The sequence below is a fragment of the Ascaphus truei genome, chromosome 6 (genome assembly GCF_040206685.1).
Source record: "Ascaphus truei isolate aAscTru1 chromosome 6, aAscTru1.hap1, whole genome shotgun sequence".
NCBI classification, from domain to species: Eukaryota; Metazoa; Chordata; class Amphibia; order Anura; family Ascaphidae; genus Ascaphus; species Ascaphus truei.
This window is the reverse complement of record NC_134488.1, coordinates 137,276,544-137,292,582: the sequence shown is the minus strand read 5'-3', so window position 1 is coordinate 137,292,582 and position 16,039 is coordinate 137,276,544.

Genomic DNA, 16,039 nt, shown 5'->3' with positions numbered 1-16,039 from the left:
GTGCCAATCTCACACTCATTATACGCCCAATCTCTGCCAGGCCGCGCACCAATCTCACACTCATTAAACGCCCAATCACTGCCAGGCTGCGCGCCAATCTCACACTCATTATACGCCCAATCTCTGCCAGGCCGCGCACCAATCTCACAATCATTACACGCCCAATCTCTGCCAGGCCGCGCACCAATCTCACAATCATTACACGCCAAATCACTGCCAGGCCGCGCGCCAGTCTCACACTCATTAAACACCCAATCTCTGCCAGGCCGCGCGCCAGTCTCACACTCATTATACGCCCAATCTCTGCCAGGCCGCGCACCAGTCTCACACTCATTACACGCCCAATCACTGCCAGGCCACGCGTCAGTCTCACACTCATTACACGCCCAATCTCTGCCAGGCCGCGCGCCAGTCTCACACTCATTACACGCCCAATCTCTGCCAGGCCGCGCACCAGTCTCACACTCATTACATGCCCAATCTCTGCCAGGCCGCACGCCAGTCTCACATTCATTACACGCCCAATCACTGCCAGGCCGCGTGCCAATCTCACACTCATTATACGCCCAATCTCTGCCAGGCCGCGCACCAATCTCACACTCATTAAACGCCCAATCACTGCCAGGCTGCGCGCCAATCTCACACTCATTATACGCCCAATCTCTGCCAGGCCGCGCACCAATCTCACAATCATTACACGCCCAATCTCTGCCAGGCCGCGCGCCAGTCTCACACTCATTACACGCCCAATCACTGCCAGGCCACGCGTCAGTCTCACACTCATTACACGCCCAATCTCTGCCAGGCCGCACACCAGTCTCACACTCATTATACGCCCAATCTCTGCCAGGCCGCGCGCCAGTCTCACACTCATTACACGCCCAATCTCTGCCGGTAGTCAGCCATAACGCGGGACTCGCTGATGTCACAGGACCCGCGCGCTTCCCAACGCTGCAAACATGTCACGTTTCACTTCACTCCTCCTGCCTGGCTTCTCCTCACTGACAAAGCAAGCAAGGGGGGGGGGGGGGGAGATATTTACCCTTGTAGTGCTGGTGGGGAGATAATTACCCCTGTGGTGCTGGTGGGGGGGAGATTGTTACCCCTGTGGTGCTGGTGGGGGGGGGGGGGGGAGAGAGATAGTAACTCCTGTGGTGCTGGGGGAGGGGGGAAGATAGTTACCCCTGTGGTGCTGGTGGGATGGGGGAGAGATAGTTACCCCTGTGGTGCTGGTGTGTGTGGGGGGGGGGGGGAGATAGTTACCCCTGTGGTGCTGGTGTGTGTGTGTGTGGGGGGAGATAGTAACTCCTGTGGTGCTGGGGGGGGGGGGGAGATAGTAACTCCTGTGGTGCTGGGGGGGAGATAGTAACTCCTGTGGTGCTGGGGGGGGGGGGGGGGAGATAGTAACTCCTGTGGTGCTGGGGGGGGGGGGGGAAGATAGTAACTCCTGTGGTGCTGGGGGGGGGGGGGAGATAGTAACTTCTGTGGTGCTGGGGGGGGGGGAGATAGTAACTCCTGTGGTGCTGGGGGGGAGATAGTAACTCCTGTGGTGCTGGGGGGGGGGGGAGATAGTTACTCCTGTGGTGCTGGGGGAGGGAGATAGTAACTCCTGTGGTGCTGGGGGGGGGATATAGTTACCCCTGTGGTTGTGGTGCTGTTGGGGGGGGGGGGGGTGGGGCGGGGAGATAGTTACCCCTGTGGTGCTGGAGGGGGGGGGGGGGGTTGGGGCGGGGAGATAGTTACCCCTGTGCTGCTGGTGGGGGGGAGATAGTTACCCCTGTGGTGCTGGTGGGGGGAGGGGTTGGGGGGGAGATAGTTACCCCTGTGGTGCTGGTGGGGGGGAGATAGTTACCCCTGTGGTGCTGGTGGGGAGGAGATAGTTACCCTTGTGGTGCTGGTGGTGGGAGGGGTTGGGGGGGAGATAGTTACCCCTGTGGTGCTGGTGGGGGGGGAGATAGTTACCCCTGTGGTGCTGGTGGCGGGGAGATAGTTACCCCTGTGGTGCTGGTGGGGGGAGATAGTTACCCCTGTGGTGCTGGTGGGGGGGAGATAGTTACCCCTGTGGTGCTGGTGGGGGGAGATAGTTACCCCTGTGGTGCTGGTGGGGGGAGATAGTTACCCCTGTGGTGCTGGTGGGGGGGGGGGAGATAGTTACCCCTGTAGTGCTGGTGGGGGGGATGGTTACTGGCTGGTGGGGGGGATGGTTACTGGCTGGTGGGGGGGATGGTTACTGGCTTGTGGGGGAGATGGTTACTGGCTGGTGGGGGAAATGGTTACTGGCTGGTGGGGGGATGGTTACTGGCTGGTGGGGGAGATGGTTACTGGCTGGTGGGGGGATGGTTACTGGCTGGTGGGGGAGATGGTTACTGGCTGGTGGGGGAGATGGTTACTGGCTGGTGGGGGAGATGGTTACTGGCTGGTGGGGGGGATGGTTACTGGCTGGTGGGGGAGATGGTTACTGGCTGGTGGGGGGATGGTTACTGGCTGGTGGGAGAGGTGGTTACTGGCTGGTGGGGGGATGGTTACTGGCTGGTGGGAGAGGTGGTTACTGGCTGGTGGGGGAGGTGGTTACTGGCTGGTGGGGGGGAGATAGTTACACCTGTGGTGCTGGTGGGGGGAGGGGTTGGGGGGGAGATAGTTACCCCTGTGGTGCTGGTGGGGGTGGGGGGAGATTGTTACCCCTGTGGTGCTGGTGGGGGGGAGATAGTTACCCCTGTGGTGCTGGTGAGGGGGAGATAGTTACCCCTGTGGTGCTGGTGGGGGGAGGGGTTGGGGGGGAGATAGTTACCCCTGTGGTGCTGGTGGGGGGGGGGGGGAGATTGTTACCCCTGTGGTGCTGGTGGGGGGGAGATAGTTACCCCTGTGGTGCTGGTGGGGGGGAGATAGTTACCCCTGTGGTGCTGGTGGGGGGGGAGATAGTTACCCCTGTGGTGCTGGTGGGGGGGAGATAGTTACCCCTGTGGTGCTGGTGGGGGGGAGATTGTTACCCCTGTGGTGCTGGTGGGGGGGAGATAGTTACCCCTGTGGTGCTGGTGAGGGGGAGATAGTTACCCCTGTGGTGCTGGTGGTGGGAGGGGTTGGGGGGGAGATAGTTACCCCTGTGGTGCTGGTGGGGGGGAGATAGTTACCCTTGTGGTGCTGGTGGGGGGGAGATAGTTACCCCTGTGGTGCTGGTGTGTGTGTGTGTGTGGGGGGGGAGATAGTTACCCCTGTGGTGCTGGTGTGTGTGTGTGTGGGGGGAGATAGTAACTCCTGTGGTGCTGGGGGGGGGGGGGAGATAGTAACTCCTGTGGTGCTGGGGGGGAGATAGTAACTCCTGTGGTGCTGGGGGGGGGGGGAAGATAGTAACTCCTGTGGTGCTGGGGGGGGGGGGGGGAAGATAGTAACTCCTGTGGTGCTGGGGGGGGGGGGAGATAGTAACTTCTGTGGTGCTGGGGGGGGGGGAGATAGTAACTCCTGTGGTGCTGGGGGGGGGGAGATAGTAACTCCTGTGGTGCTGGGGGGGGGGAGATAGTTACTCCTGTGGTGCTGGGGGAGGGAGATAGTAACTCCTGTGGTGCTGGGGGGGGGGGGGGAGATCGTTACCCCTGTGGTTGTGGTGCTGTTGGGGGGGGGGGGGCGGGGAGATAGTTACCCCTGTGGTGCTGGAGGGGGGGGGGGTTGGGGCGGGGAGATAGTTACCCCTGTGCTGCTGGTGGGGGGGAGATAGTTACCCCTGTGGTGCTGGTGGGGGGAGGGGTTGGGGGGGAGATAGTTACCCCTGTGGTGCTGGTGGGGGGGAGATAGTTACCCCTGTGGTGCTGGTGGGGGGGAGATAGTTACCCCTGTGGTGCTGGTGGTGGGAGGGGTTGGGGGGGAGATAGTTACCCCTGTGGTGCTGGTGGGGGGGAGATAGTTACCCCTGTGGTGCTGGTGGGGGGGAGATAGTTACCCCTGTGGTGCTGGTGGGGGGGGAGATAGTTACCCCTGTGGTGCTGGTGGGGGGGAGATAGTTACCCCTGTGGTGCTGGTGGGGGGAGATAGTTACCCCTGTGGTGCTGGTGGGGGGAGATAGTTACCCCTGTGGTGCTGGTGGGGGGGGGGGATAGTTACCCCTGTAGTGCTGGTGGGGGGGATGGTTACTGGCTGGTGGGGGGGATGGTTACTGGCTGGTGGGGGGGACGGTTACTGGCTTGTGGGGGAGATGGTTACTGGCTGGTGGGGGAAATGGTTACTGGCTGGTGGGGGGATGGTTACTGGCTGGTGGGGGAGATGGTTACTGGCTGGTGGGGGGATGGTTACTGGCTGGTGGGGGAGATGGTTACTGGCTGGTGGGGGAGATGGTTACTGGCTGGTGGGGGAGATGGTTACTGGCTGGTGGGGGGGATGGTTACTGGCTGGTGGGGGAGATGGTTACTGGCTGGTGGGGGGATGGTTACTGGCTGGTGGGAGAGGTGGTTACTGGCTGGTGGGGGGATGGTTACTGGCTGGTGGGAGAGGTGGTTACTGGCTGGTGGGGGAGGTGGTTACTGGCTGGTGGGGGGGAGATAGTTACCCCTGTGGTGCTGGTGGGGGAGGGGTTGGGGGGGAGATAGTTACCCCTGTGGTGCTGGTGGGGGGGGGGGGAGATTGTTACCCCTGTGGTGCTGGTGGGGGGGAGATAGTTACCCCTGTGGTGCTGGTGAGGGGGAGATAGTTACCCCTGTGGTGCTGGTGGGGGGAGGGGTTGGGGGGAGATAGTTACCCCTGTGGTGCTGGTGGGGGGGGGGGAGATTGTTACCCCTGTGGTGCTGGTGGGGGGGAGATAGTTACCCCTGTGGTGCTGGTGGGGGGGAGATAGTTACCCCTGTGGTGCTGGTGGGGGGGAGATAGTTACCCCTGTGGTGCTGGTGGGGGGGAGATAGTTACCCCTGTGGTGCTGGTGGGGGGGAGATTGTTACCCCTGTGGTGCTGGTGGGGGGGAGATAGTTACCCCTGTGGTGCTGGTGAGGGGGAGATAGTTACCCCTGTGGTGCTGGTTGTGGGAGGGGTTGGGGGGGAGATAGTTACCCCTGTGGTGCTGGTGGGGGGGAGATAGTTACCCCTGTGGTGCTGGTGGGGGGGAGATAGTTACCCTTGTGGTGCTGGTGGGGGGGAGATAGTTACCCTTGTGGTGCTGGTGGGGGGGAGATAGTTACCCCTGTGGTGCTGGTGGGGGGGAGATAGTTACCCCTGTGGTGCTGGTGGGGGGAGATAGTTACCCCTGTGGTGCTGGTGGGGGGGAGATAGTTACCCCTGTGGTGCTGGTGGGGGGGGGAGATAGTTACCCCTGTGGTGCTGGTGGGGGGGAGATAGTTACCCCTGTGGTGCTGGTGGGGGGGAGATAGTTACCCCTGTAGTGCTGGTGGGGGGGATGGTTACTGGCTGGTGGGGGGGATGGTTACTGGCTTGTGGGGGAGATGGTTACTGGCTGGTGGGGGAGATGGTTACTGGCTGGTGGGGGAGATGGTTACTGGCTGGTGGGGGGATGGTTACTGGCTGGTGGGGGAGATGGTTACTGGCTGGTGGGGGGATGGTTACTGGCTGGTGGGGGAGATGGTTACTGGCTGGTGGGGGGGATGGTTACTGGCTGGTGAGGGAGATGGTTACTGGCTGGTGGGGGAGATGGTTACTGGCTGGTGGGGGGGATAGTTACTGGCTGGTGGGGGAGATGGTTACTGGCTGGTAGGGGGATGGTTACTGGCAGGTGGGGGGATGGTTACTGGCTGGTGGGAGAGGTGGTTACTGGCTGGTGGGGGAGGTGGTTACTGGCTGGTGGGGGTGGTGGTTACTGGCTGGTGGGGGGGATGGTTACTGGCTGGTGGGGGGGATGGTTACTGGCTGGTGGGGGGGATGGTTACTGGCTGGTGGGGGAGATGGTTACTGGCTGGTGGGGGAGATGGTTACTGGCTGGTGGGGGAGATGGTTACTGGCTGGTGGGGGAGATGGTTACTGGCTGGTGGGGGAGATGGTTACTGGCTGGTAGGGGGGATGGTTACTGGCTGGTGGGGGGGATGGTTACTGGCTGGTGGGGGGGGGATGGTTACTGGCTGGTGGGGGGGGAGATGGTTACTGGCTGGTGGGGGGGATGGTTACTGGCTGGTGGGGGGGAGGATGGTTACTGGCTGGTGGGGGGAGGGGGGGGGGGGTGGTTACTGGCTGGTGGGGGGGATGGTTACTGGCTGGTGGGGGGATGGTTACTGGCTGGTAGGGGGGGAGATGGTTACTGGCTGGTGGGGTGGTGGTTACTGGCTGGTGGGGGGGAGATGGTTACTGGCTGGTAGGGGGATGGTTACTGGCTGGTAGGGGGGGGGAGATGGTTACTGGCTGGTAGGGGGGATGGTTACTGGCTGGTAGGGGGGGGAGATGGTTACTGGCTGGTGGGGGGGATGGTTACTGGCTGGTGGGGGGATGGTTACTGACTGGTGGGGGGATGGTTATTGGCTGGTGGGGGGGATGGTTACTGGCTGGTGGGGGGGATGGTTACTGGCTGGTGGGGGGGATGGTTACTGGCTGGTGGGGGGGATGGTTACTGGCTGGTGGGGGGGGGTGGTTACTGGCTGGTAGGGGGGCCTGCAAGGCATTAAATGCAAGATAAATATTCAATGTTTCCCCAGAAGAGCTTGGGGAACACAAAATAGAAGAAGCCAGTATGGTGTAGCAGGTCAGATTAAGGGGGGGGGGGGAGTGTACCCACATGCACCCCCCTTATAGGGGGGAGTAGAAAAGTGTAGCCCCCTTCCCCTATGACAATGGGAACGATGTGTGCTGCCGTTACCTGTGGCTCACAGAAGGCCTGAGCCTCCGCCGCTGGGAGCCTGGGGTGAGTTATCGTTCTCCTCGGTACCGCGCCTCCACCTGGGAGGGATCCTAGCTCTGCAGGGTAACCCTCAGGCTGCGCTTATAGCGCCCGCGGCGGTGCGCCAGAACATATTATACTATGGGCGATGGAGCGAGCGCTTATAGTACGTGAGACGGAGCGAGCGCTTGTAGTGCTGGTGTGGAGATAATTACCCCTGTGGTGCTGGTGGGGGGGAGATTGTTACCCCTGTGGTGCTGGTGGGGGGGGGGGGGGGGAGAGAGATAGTAACTCCTGTGGTGCTGGGGGAGGGGGGAAGATAGTTACCCCTGTGGTGCTGGTGGGATGGGGGAGAGATAGTTACCCCTGTGGTGCTGGTGTGTGTGGGGGGGGGGGGGAGATAGTTACCCCTGTGGTGCTGGTGTGTGTGTGTGTGGGGGGAGATAGTAACTCCTGTGGTGCTGGGGGGGGGGGGGAGATAGTAACTCCTGTGGTGCTGGGGGGGAGATAGTAACTCCTGTGGTGCTGGGGGGGGGGGGGGGAGATAGTAACTCCTGTGGTGCTGGGGGGGGGGGGGGGAAGATAGTAACTCCTGTGGTGCTGGGGGGGGGGGGGAGATAGTAACTTCTGTGGTGCTGGGGGGGGGGGAGATAGTAACTCCTGTGGTGCTGGGGGGGAGATAGTAACTCCTGTGGTGCTGGGGGGGGGGGGAGATAGTTACTCCTGTGGTGCTGGGGGAGGGAGATAGTAACTCCTGTGGTGCTGGGGGGGGGATATAGTTACCCCTGTGGTTGTGGTGCTGTTGGGGGGGGGGGGGGTGGGGCGGGGAGATAGTTACCCCTGTGGTGCTGGAGGGGGGGGGGGGGGTTGGGGCGGGGAGATAGTTACCCCTGTGCTGCTGGTGGGGGGGAGATAGTTACCCCTGTGGTGCTGGTGGGGGGAGGGGTTGGGGGGGAGATAGTTACCCCTGTGGTGCTGGTGGGGGGGAGATAGTTACCCCTGTGGTGCTGGTGGGGAGGAGATAGTTACCCTTGTGGTGCTGGTGGTGGGAGGGGTTGGGGGGGAGATAGTTACCCCTGTGGTGCTGGTGGGGGGGGAGATAGTTACCCCTGTGGTGCTGGTGGCGGGGAGATAGTTACCCCTGTGGTGCTGGTGGGGGGAGATAGTTACCCCTGTGGTGCTGGTGGGGGGGAGATAGTTACCCCTGTGGTGCTGGTGGGGGGAGATAGTTACCCCTGTGGTGCTGGTGGGGGGAGATAGTTACCCCTGTGGTGCTGGTGGGGGGGGGGGAGATAGTTACCCCTGTAGTGCTGGTGGGGGGGATGGTTACTGGCTGGTGGGGGGGATGGTTACTGGCTGGTGGGGGGGATGGTTACTGGCTTGTGGGGGAGATGGTTACTGGCTGGTGGGGGAAATGGTTACTGGCTGGTGGGGGGATGGTTACTGGCTGGTGGGGGAGATGGTTACTGGCTGGTGGGGGGATGGTTACTGGCTGGTGGGGGAGATGGTTACTGGCTGGTGGGGGAGATGGTTACTGGCTGGTGGGGGAGATGGTTACTGGCTGGTGGGGGGGATGGTTACTGGCTGGTGGGGGAGATGGTTACTGGCTGGTGGGGGGATGGTTACTGGCTGGTGGGAGAGGTGGTTACTGGCTGGTGGGGGGATGGTTACTGGCTGGTGGGAGAGGTGGTTACTGGCTGGTGGGGGAGGTGGTTACTGGCTGGTGGGGGGGAGATAGTTACACCTGTGGTGCTGGTGGGGGGAGGGGTTGGGGGGGAGATAGTTACCCCTGTGGTGCTGGTGGGGGTGGGGGGAGATTGTTACCCCTGTGGTGCTGGTGGGGGGGAGATAGTTACCCCTGTGGTGCTGGTGAGGGGGAGATAGTTACCCCTGTGGTGCTGGTGGGGGGAGGGGTTGGGGGGGAGATAGTTACCCCTGTGGTGCTGGTGGGGGGGGGGGGAGATTGTTACCCCTGTGGTGCTGGTGGGGGGGAGATAGTTACCCCTGTGGTGCTGGTGGGGGGGAGATAGTTACCCCTGTGGTGCTGGTGGGGGGGGAGATAGTTACCCCTGTGGTGCTGGTGGGGGGGAGATAGTTACCCCTGTGGTGCTGGTGGGGGGGAGATTGTTACCCCTGTGGTGCTGGTGGGGGGGAGATAGTTACCCCTGTGGTGCTGGTGAGGGGGAGATAGTTACCCCTGTGGTGCTGGTGGTGGGAGGGGTTGGGGGGGAGATAGTTACCCCTGTGGTGCTGGTGGGGGGGAGATAGTTACCCTTGTGGTGCTGGTGGGGGGGAGATAGTTACCCCTGTGGTGCTGGTGTGTGTGTGTGTGTGGGGGGGGAGATAGTTACCCCTGTGGTGCTGGTGTGTGTGTGTGTGGGGGGAGATAGTAACTCCTGTGGTGCTGGGGGGGGGGGGGGAGATAGTAACTCCTGTGGTGCTGGGGGGGAGATAGTAACTCCTGTGGTGCTGGGGGGGGGGGGAAGATAGTAACTCCTGTGGTGCTGGGGGGGGGGGGGGAAGATAGTAACTCCTGTGGTGCTGGGGGGGGGGGGAGATAGTAACTTCTGTGGTGCTGGGGGGGGGGGAGATAGTAACTCCTGTGGTGCTGGGGGGGGGGAGATAGTAACTCCTGTGGTGCTGGGGGGGGGGAGATAGTTACTCCTGTGGTGCTGGGGGAGGGAGATAGTAACTCCTGTGGTGCTGGGGGGGGGGGGGGAGATCGTTACCCCTGTGGTTGTGGTGCTGTTGGGGGGGGGGGGGCGGGGAGATAGTTACCCCTGTGGTGCTGGAGGGGGGGGGGGTTGGGGCGGGGAGATAGTTACCCCTGTGCTGCTGGTGGGGGGGAGATAGTTACCCCTGTGGTGCTGGTGGGGGGAGGGGTTGGGGGGGAGATAGTTACCCCTGTGGTGCTGGTGGGGGGGAGATAGTTACCCCTGTGGTGCTGGTGGGGGGGAGATAGTTACCCCTGTGGTGCTGGTGGTGGGAGGGGTTGGGGGGGAGATAGTTACCCCTGTGGTGCTGGTGGGGGGGAGATAGTTACCCCTGTGGTGCTGGTGGGGGGGAGATAGTTACCCCTGTGGTGCTGGTGGGGGGGGAGATAGTTACCCCTGTGGTGCTGGTGGGGGGGAGATAGTTACCCCTGTGGTGCTGGTGGGGGGAGATAGTTACCCCTGTGGTGCTGGTGGGGGGAGATAGTTACCCCTGTGGTGCTGGTGGGGGGGGGGGATAGTTACCCCTGTAGTGCTGGTGGGGGGGATGGTTACTGGCTGGTGGGGGGGATGGTTACTGGCTGGTGGGGGGGACGGTTACTGGCTTGTGGGGGAGATGGTTACTGGCTGGTGGGGGAAATGGTTACTGGCTGGTGGGGGGATGGTTACTGGCTGGTGGGGGAGATGGTTACTGGCTGGTGGGGGGATGGTTACTGGCTGGTGGGGGAGATGGTTACTGGCTGGTGGGGGAGATGGTTACTGGCTGGTGGGGGAGATGGTTACTGGCTGGTGGGGGGGATGGTTACTGGCTGGTGGGGGAGATGGTTACTGGCTGGTGGGGGGATGGTTACTGGCTGGTGGGAGAGGTGGTTACTGGCTGGTGGGGGGATGGTTACTGGCTGGTGGGAGAGGTGGTTACTGGCTGGTGGGGGAGGTGGTTACTGGCTGGTGGGGGGGAGATAGTTACCCCTGTGGTGCTGGTGGGGGAGGGGTTGGGGGGGAGATAGTTACCCCTGTGGTGCTGGTGGGGGGGGGGGGGAGATTGTTACCCCTGTGGTGCTGGTGGGGGGGAGATAGTTACCCCTGTGGTGCTGGTGAGGGGGAGATAGTTACCCCTGTGGTGCTGGTGGGGGGAGGGGTTGGGGGGAGATAGTTACCCCTGTGGTGCTGGTGGGGGGGGGGGAGATTGTTACCCCTGTGGTGCTGGTGGGGGGGAGATAGTTACCCCTGTGGTGCTGGTGGGGGGGAGATAGTTACCCCTGTGGTGCTGGTGGGGGGGAGATAGTTACCCCTGTGGTGCTGGTGGGGGGGAGATAGTTACCCCTGTGGTGCTGGTGGGGGGGAGATTGTTACCCCTGTGGTGCTGGTGGGGGGGAGATAGTTACCCCTGTGGTGCTGGTGAGGGGGAGATAGTTACCCCTGTGGTGCTGGTTGTGGGAGGGGTTGGGGGGGAGATAGTTACCCCTGTGGTGCTGGTGGGGGGGAGATAGTTACCCCTGTGGTGCTGGTGAGGGGGAGATAGTTACCCCTGTGGTGCTGGTTGTGGGAGGGGTTGGGGGGGAGATAGTTACCCCTGTGGTGCTGGTGGGGGGGAGATAGTTACCCCTGTGGTGCTGGTGGGGGGGAGATAGTTACCCCTGTGGTGCTGGTGGGGGGGAGATAGTTACCCTTGTGGTGCTGGTGGGGGGGAGATAGTTACCCCTGTGGTGCTGGTGGGGGGGAGATAGTTACCCCTGTGGTGCTGGTGGGGGGAGATAGTTACCCCTGTGGTGCTGGTGGGGGGGAGATAGTTACCCCTGTGGTGCTGGTGGGGGGGGGAGATAGTTACCCCTGTGGTGCTGGTGGGGGGGAGATAGTTACCCCTGTGGTGCTGGTGGGGGGGAGATAGTTACCCCTGTAGTGCTGGTGGGGGGGATGGTTACTGGCTGGTGGGGGGGATGGTTACTGGCTTGTGGGGGAGATGGTTACTGGCTGGTGGGGGAGATGGTTACTGGCTGGTGGGGGAGATGGTTACTGGCTGGTGGGGGGATGGTTACTGGCTGGTGGGGGAGATGGTTACTGGCTGGTGGGGGGATGGTTACTGGCTGGTGGGGGAGATGGTTACTGGCTGGTGGGGGGGATGGTTACTGGCTGGTGAGGGAGATGGTTACTGGCTGGTGGGGGAGATGGTTACTGGCTGGTGGGGGGGATAGTTACTGGCTGGTGGGGGAGATGGTTACTGGCTGGTAGGGGGATGGTTACTGGCAGGTGGGGGGATGGTTACTGGCTGGTGGGAGAGGTGGTTACTGGCTGGTGGGGGAGGTGGTTACTGGCTGGTGGGGGTGGTGGTTACTGGCTGGTGGGGGGGATGGTTACTGGCTGGTGGGGGGGATGGTTACTGGCTGGTGGGGGGGATGGTTACTGGCTGGTGGGGGAGATGGTTACTGGCTGGTGGGGGAGATGGTTACTGGCTGGTGGGGGAGATGGTTACTGGCTGGTGGGGGAGATGGTTACTGGCTGGTGGGGGAGATGGTTACTGGCTGGTAGGGGGGATGGTTACTGGCTGGTGGGGGGGATGGTTACTGGCTGGTGGGGGGGGATGGTTACTGGCTGGTGGGGGGGGAGATGGTTACTGGCTGGTGGGGGGGATGGTTACTGGCTGGTGGGGGGGAGGATGGTTACTGGCTGGTGGGGGGAGGGGGGGGGGGGGTGGTTACTGGCTGGTGGGGGGGATGGTTACTGGCTGGTGGGGGGATGGTTACTGGCTGGTAGGGGGGGAGATGGTTACTGGCTGGTGGGGTGGTGGTTACTGGCTGGTGGGGGGGAGATGGTTACTGGCTGGTAGGGGGATGGTTACTGGCTGGTAGGGGGGGGGAGATGGTTACTGGCTGGTAGGGGGGATGGTTACTGGCTGGTAGGGGGGGGAGATGGTTACTGGCTGGTGGGGGGGATGGTTACTGGCTGGTGGGGGGATGGTTACTGACTGGTGGGGGGATGGTTATTGGCTGGTGGGGGGGATGGTTACTGGCTGGTGGGGGGGATGGTTACTGGCTGGTGGGGGGGATGGTTACTGGCTGGTGGGGGGGATGGTTACTGGCTGGTGGGGGGGGGTGGTTACTGGCTGGTAGGGGGGCCTGCAAGGCATTAAATGCAAGATAAATATTCAATGTTTCCCCAGAAGAGCTTGGGGAACACAAAATAGAAGAAGCCAGTATGGTGTAGCAGGTCAGATTAAGGGGGGGGGGGGAGTGTACCCACATGCACCCCCCTTATAGGGGGGAGTAGAAAAGTGTAGCCCCCTTCCCCTATGACAATGGGAACGATGTGTGCTGCCGTTACCTGTGGCTCACAGAAGGCCTGAGCCTCCGCCGCTGGGAGCCTGGGGTGAGTTATCGTTCTCCTCGGTACCGCGCCTCCACCTGGGAGGGATCCTAGCTCTGCAGGGTAACCCTCAGGCTGCGCTTATAGCGCCCGCGGCGGTGCGCCAGAACATATTATACTATGGGCGATGGAGCGAGCGCTTATAGTACGTGAGACGGAGCGAGCGCTTATAGTACGTGAGACGGAGCGAGCGCTTATAGCACGGGCGACGGAGCGAGCGCTTATAGCACGGGCGACGGAGCGAGCGCTTATAGCACGGGCGACGGAGCGAGCGCTTATAGCACGGGCGACGGAGCGAGCGCTTATAGTACGGGAGACGGAGCGAGCGCTTATAGTACGGGAGACGGAGCGAGCGCTTATAGTACGGGAGACGGAGCGAGCGCTTATAGTACGGGAGACGGAGCGAGCGCTTATAGTACAGGAGACGGAGCGAGCGCTTATAGTACGGGCGACGGAGCGAGCGCTTATAGTACGGGCGACGGAGCGAGCGCTTATAGTACGGGCGACGGAGCGAGCGCTTATAGTACGGGCGACGGAGCGAGCGCTTATAGTACGGGCGACGGAGCGAGCGCTTATAGTACGGGCGACGGAGCGAGCGCTTATAGTACGGGCGACGGAGAGAGCGCTTATAGTACGGGCGACGGAGCGAGCGCTTATAGTACGGGCGACGGAGCGAGCGCTTATAGTACGGGCGACGGAGCGAGCGCTTATAGTACGGGGGACGGAGCGAGCGCTTATAGTACGGGCGACGGAGCGAGCGCTTATAGTACGGGCGACGGAGCGAGCGCTTATAGTACGGGCGATGGAGCGAGCGCTTATAGTACGGGAGACGGAGCGAGCGTTTATAGTACGGGAAACGGAGCGAGCGCTTATAGTACGGGAGACGGAGCGAGCGCTTATAGTACGGGCGACGGAGCGAGCGCTTATAGTACGGGCGACGGAGCGAGCGCTTATAGTACGGGAGACGGAGCGAGCGCTTATAGTACGGGAGACGGAGCGAGCGCTTATAGTACGGGCGACGGAGCGAGCGCTTATAGAACGGGCGACGGAGCGAGCGCTTATAGTACGGGAGACGGAGCGAGCGCTTATAGTACGGGAGACGGAGCGAGCGCTTATAGTACGGGCGACGGAGCGAGCGCTTATAGTACGGGAGACGGAGCGAGCGCTTATAGTACGGGCGACGGAGCGAGCGCTTATAGTACGGGCGACGGAGCGAGCGCTTATAGTGAGGGCGACGGAGCGAGCGCTTATAGTACGGGAGACGGAGCGAGCGCTTATAGTACGGGAGACGGAGCGAGCGCTTATAGTACGGGCGACGGAGCGAGCGCTTATAGTACGGGAGACGGAGCGAGCGCTTATAGTACGGGCGACGGAGCGAGCGCTTATAGTACGGGCGACGGAGCGAGCGCTTATAGTACGGGAGACGGAGCGAGCGCTTATAGTACGGGCGACGGAGCGAGCGCTTATAGTACGGGAGACGGAGCGAGCGCTTATAGTACGGGAGACGGAGTGAGCTCTTATATTACGGGCGACGGAGCGAGCGCTTATAGTACGGGAGACGGAGCGAGCGCTTATAGTACGGGCGACGGAGCGAGCGCTTATAGTACGGGCGACAGAGCGAGCGCTTATAGTACGGGCGACGGAGCGAGCGCTTATAGTAAGGGAGACGGAGCGAGCGCTTATAGTACGGGCGACGGAGCGAGCGCTTATAGTACGGGAGACGGAGCGAGCGCTTATAGTACGGGATACGGAACGAGCGCTTATAGTACGGGCGACGGAGCGAGCGCTTATAGTACGGGCGACGGAGCGAGCGCTTATAGTACGGGATACGGAGCGAGCGCTTATAGTACGGGCGACGGAGCGAGCGCTTATAGTACGGGCGACGGAGCCACCTCCTGGGTGCAATCCTGAAACACGTGCAGCCACCTTCTGGGTGCAATCCTGAAACTCGTGCAGCCATCTCCTGGGTGCAATCCTGAAACTCGTGCAGCCACCTCCTGGGTGCAATCCTGAAACTCGTGCGGCCATCTCCTCGGTACAATCCTGAAACTCGTGCGGCCACCTCTGGGCAGCACATTTTTTGCATTGCAGCCTCCACATGGGACAGGGGGGAGAGTTGTCATAAATAGAACATATTCAGATTGGGGAAGAGTTGTGAGTGGGGTTCCTTAATGATCAGTACGGGGACCCCTGCTTTTTAACTTGTTTATTAATGACCTTGAGGTTGGCACAGCGAGCAAAGTCTCCATCTCTGCTGGACACGAAGTTGTGTAAGGTAATAGAATCAGAGCAGGAAGTCGTATCTCTCCAGCAGGAAGTGGATAACCTGGAAGCTAGGGCAGGTAAATAGCAGATGAGTATTATAGATAACCTTACATTCATGTAACTATAGAGAATAAAGTGCTATTGTGCGCAACTAGATAACCATCAAATAATATTCTTGGGATGAATAATACCCACTGTGAAAGTAAACACCACTTTAGTGATAAAAATACAAAACAGTATATAATGGGAGCATGTGCTGTCTGCTGCTGCTGCTGCTGCTGCTATTAGGGTGGCTCAACACCCCTATACTTATAGGGTAATAATTCTGCGTACATCAAGGATTAAAAAACAAGCATTCCGTGTATCAAGAGATCTAGTTATTACGCTGGTTTGGAGTATATCCTGGAAAAAAGCTTCAGTGGCGCCCAAGTATATGGGATTCAAGCCTTTAGGATTCAGTATTAAAGCTGCAGTTCAGGCTCCCGTTTTTTTTTTTTTAGTTTTTTTTTTTACTTCAATAGTTTCAGTTGTGCAATCTCTAATTACCTAAAAAACTGCATAGCTGCCGGTCAATTCGTTCTCCGGCTATTGATTGGCAAAGCTTGGCGACATCTTTAAATATGGGGAATGTAAATCGTTGCTATAGGAACAAGCATGCTTGTTAAAATAGAATACAAGAAAATTGGTCTTTCAAAGTTGTTGTTTTTTAAAACAGAAAATGCTAAAAGTATTTTTTGTTACTACAGAACTGATTTATTAAAAAAAAACACACATGCAGGATATTGCATGAACTGCAGCTTTAATACAGGAAAATCCAACGCGTTTCATGGCGCAATGCCACTTCTTCAGGGAAGAGACTGTTGCCATCACGGAGAGGAACCAAACTCAAGGGGACTAATCACCAAGG